A 4,617-nucleotide genomic window follows, 5' to 3' on the forward strand; every position below is an offset into this window, starting at 1 on the left:
GCAGAGTTATCTCAAAGAAAGGGGCCACGGTGTTTCTGTATCTCTTATTATGTTGGTGCGGCTTCGGAACTTTTAAATATCTTGATATATCTCGAGAACTACGCATCTGATCAAAAAATATCATAGAACATAAAAAGTAGGAAACTTAATTCTCTACAAAAAAGGTCTCTTAAGATTTTGCCATAGCTCGCTTCGTTTCCGAGATATTTGCAGATTTATCTCAAGGGAAGGGGCCTGACGGACATATTTCGAGATATTTCTTCTTCTTGTTGTTCTTCTTCTGCACAGCTAAGCTGGAAGTGGCATTTGCGGCTCGCACTAGTGCAGAGTTATCTCAAAGAAAGGGGCCACGGTGTTTCTGTATCCCTATTATGTTGGTGCGGCTTCGGAACTTTTAAATATCTTGATATATCTCGAGAACTACGCATCTGATCAAAAAATATCATAGAACATAAAAAGTAGGAAACTTAATTCTCTACAAAAAAGGTCTCCTAACATTTTGCCATAGCTCGCTTCGTTTCCGAGATATTTGCAGATTTATCTCAAGGGAAGGGGCCTGACGGACATATTTCGAGATATTTCTTCTTCTTGTTGTTCTTCTTCTGCACAGCTAAGCTGGAAGTGGCATTTGCGGCTCGCACTAGTGCAGAGTTATCTCAAAGAAAGGGGCCACGGTGTTTCTGTATCCCTATTATGTTGGTGCGGCTTCGGAACTTTTAAATATCTCGATATATCTCGAAAACTACGCTTCTGATCAAAAAATATCATAGAACATAAATCGTAGGAAACATAATTCTCTACAAAAAACGTCTCTTAACATTTTGCCATAGCTCGCTTCGTTTCCGAGATATTTGCAGATTCAGCTCAAAGGAACTGGCCTGACGGACATATTTCGAGATATTTGTTCTTCTTGTTGTTCTTCTTCTGCACAGCTAAGCTGGAAGTGGCATTTGCGGCTCGCACTAGTGGAGAGTTATCGCAAAGAAAGGGGCCACGGTGTTTCTGTATCTCTATTATGTTGGTGCGGCTTCGGAACTTTTAAATATCTTGATATATCTCGAGAACTACGCATCTGATCAAAAAATATCATAGAACATAAAAAGTAGGAAACTTAATTCTCTACAAAAAAGGTCTGTTAACGTTTTGCAATAGCTCGCTTCGTTTCCGAGATATTTGCAGATTTATCTCAAGGGAAGGGTCCTGACGGACATATTTCGAGATATTTCTTCTTCTTGTTGTTCTTCTTCTGCACAGCTAAGCTGGAAGTGGCATTTGCTGCGCGCAATAGTGCAGAGTTATCTCAAAGAAAGGGGCCACGGTGTTTCTGTATCTCTATTATGTTGGTGCGGCTTCGGAACTTTTAAATATCTTGATATATCTCGAGAACTACGCATCTGATCAAGAAATATCATAGAACGTAAAAAGTAGGAAACTTAATTCTCTACAAAAAAGGTCTCTCAACATTTTGCCATAGCTCGCTTCGTTTCCGAGATATTTGCAGATACATCTCAAGGGAAGGGGTCTGACGGACATATTTCGAGATATTTCTTCTTCTTGTTGTTCTTCTTCTGCACAGCTAAGCTCGAAGTGGCATTTGCAGCTCGCAATAGTGCAGAGTTATCTCAAAGAAAGAGGCCACGGTGTTTCTGTACCTCTATTATGTTGGTGCAGCTTCGGAACTTTTAAATATCTTGATATATCTCGAGAACTACGCATCTGATCAAAAAATATCATCGAACATAAAAAGTAGGAAACTTAATTCTCTACAAAAAAGGTCTCTTAACATTTTGCCATAGCTCGCTTCGTTTCCGAGATATTTGCAGATTTATCTCAAGGGAAGGGTCCTGATGGACATATTTCGAGATATTTCTTCTTCTTGTTGTTCTGCTTCTGCACAGCTAAACTGGAAGTGGCATTTCCAGCTCGCAATCGTGCAGAGTTATCTCAAAGAAAGGGGCCACGGTGTTTCTGTATCTCTATTATGTTGGTGCGGCTTCGGAACTTTTAAATATCTCGATATATCTCGAAAACTACGCTTCTGATCAAAAAATATCATAGAACATAAAGTGTAGGAAACATAATTCTCTACAAAAAACGTCTCTTAACATTTTGCCATAGCTCGCTTCGTTTCCGAGATATTTGCAGATTCAGCTCAAAGGAACGGGCCTGACGGACATATTTCGAGATACTTCTTCTTCTTGTTGTTCTTCTTCTGCACAGCTAAGCTGGAAGTGGCATTTGCGGCTCGCACTAGTGGAGAGTTATCGCAAAGAAAGGGGCCACGGTGTTTCTGTATCTCTATTATGTTGGTGCGGCTTCGGAACTTTTAAATATCTTGATATATCTCGAGAACTACGCATCTGATCAAAAAATATCATAGAACATAAAAAGTAGGAAACTTAATTCTCTACAAAAAAGGTCTCTTAACGTTTTGCAATAGCTCGCTTCGTTTCCGAGATATTTGCAGATTTATCTCAAGGGAAGGGTCCTGACGGACATATTTCGAGATATTTCTTCTTCTTGTTGTTCTTCTTCTGCACAGCTAAACTGGAAGTGGCATTTCCAGCTCGCAATCATGCAGAGTTATCTCAAAGAGAGGGGCCACGGTGTTTCTGTATCTCTATTATGTTGGTGCGGCTTCGGAACTTTTAAATATCTTGATATATCTCGAGAACTACGCCTCTGATCGAAAAATATCATAGAACATAAAAAGTAGGAAACTTAATTCTCTACAAAAAAGGTCTCTTAACATTTTGCCATAGCTCGCTTCGTTTCCGAGATATTTGCAGATTTATCTCAAGGGAAGGGGCCTGACGGACATATTTCGAGATACTTCTTCTTCTTGTTGTTCTTCTTCTGCACAGCTAAGCTGGAAGTGGCATTTGCGGCTCGCACTAGTGCAGAGTTATCTCAAAGAAAGGGGCCACGGTGTTTCTGTATCTCTATTATGTTGGTGCGGCTTCGGAACTTTTAAATATCTCGATATATATCGAAAACTACGCTTCTGATCAAAAAATATCATAGAACATAAATTGTAGGAAACATAATTCTCTACAAAAAACGTCTCTCAACATTTTGCCATAGCTCGCTTCGTTTCCGAGATATTTGCAGATACAGCTCAAAGGAACGGGCCTGATGGACATATTTCGAGATACTTCTTCTTCTTGTTGTTCTTCTTCTGCACAGCTAAGCTGGAAGTGGCATTTGCGGCTCGCACTAGTGCAGAGTTATCTCAAAGAAAGGGGCCACGGTGTTTCTGTATCTCTATTATGTTGGTGCGGCTTCGGAACTTTTAAATATCTCGATATATCTCGAAAACTACGCTTCTGATCAAAAAATATCATAGAACATAAATTGTAGGAAACATAATTCTCTACAAAAAAGGTCTCTTAACATTTTGCCATAGCTCACTTCGTTTCCGAGATATTTGCAGATATATCTCAAGGGAAGGGGCCTGACGGACATATATCGAGATATTTCTTCTTCTTGTTGTTCTTCTTCTGCACAGCTAAGCTGGAAGTGGCATTTACAGCTCGCAATAGTGCAGAGTTATGTCAAAGAAAGGGGCCACGGTGTTTCTGTATCTCTATTATGTTGGTGCGGCTTCGGAACTTTTAAATATCTTGATATATCTCGAGAACTACGCATCTGATCAAAAAATATCATAGAACGTAAAAAGTAGGAAACTTAATTCTCTACAAAAAAGGTCTCTTAACATTTTGCCATAGCTCGCTTCGTTTCCGAGATATTTGCAGATTTATCTCAAGGGAAGGGTCCTGACGGACATATTTCGAGATATTTCTTCTTCTTGTTGTTCTTCTTCTGCACAGCTAAGCTGGAAGTGGCATTTGCAGCTCGCAATAGTGCAGAGTTATCGCAAAGAAAGGGGCCACGGTGTTTCTGTATCTCTATTATGTTGGTGCGGCTTCGGAACTTTTAAATATCTTGATATATCTCGAAAACTACGCATCTGATCAAAAAATATCATAGAACATAAAAAGTAGGAAACCTAATTTTCTACAAAAAAGGTCTCTTAACATTTTGCCGTAGCTCGCTTCGTTTCCGAGATATTTGCAGATTTATCTCAAGGGAAGGGGCCTGACGGACATATTTCGAGATATTTCTTCTTCTTGTTGTTCTTCTTCTGCACAGCTAAGCTGGAAGTGGCATTTGCAGCGCGCAATAGTGCAGAGTTATCTCAAAGAGAGGGGCCACGGTGTTTCTGTATCTCTATTATGTTGGTGCGGCTTCGGAACTTTTAAATATCTTGATACATCTCGAGAACTACGCCTCTGATCGAAAAATATCATAGAACATAAAAAGTTGGAAGCTTAATTCTCTACAAAAAAGGTCTCTTAACATTTTCCGATAGCTGGCATCGTTTCCGAGATATTTGCAGATTTAGCTCAAGGGAAGGGGCCTGACGGACATATTCCGAGATATTTCTTCTTCTTGTTGTTCCTCTTCTGCACAGCTAAGCTGGAAGTGGCATTTGCAGGTCGCAATACTGCAGAGTTATCTCAAAGAAAGGGGCCACGGTGTTTCTGTATCTCTATTATGTTGGTGCGGCTTCGGAACTTTTAAATATCTCGATATATCTCGAAAACTACGCTTCTG

This window comes from Osmia lignaria, unplaced genomic scaffold (assembly GCF_051020975.1).
Source record: "Osmia lignaria lignaria isolate PbOS001 unplaced genomic scaffold, iyOsmLign1 scaffold0005, whole genome shotgun sequence".
In the NCBI taxonomy this organism is placed as follows: Eukaryota; Metazoa; Arthropoda; class Insecta; order Hymenoptera; family Megachilidae; genus Osmia; species Osmia lignaria.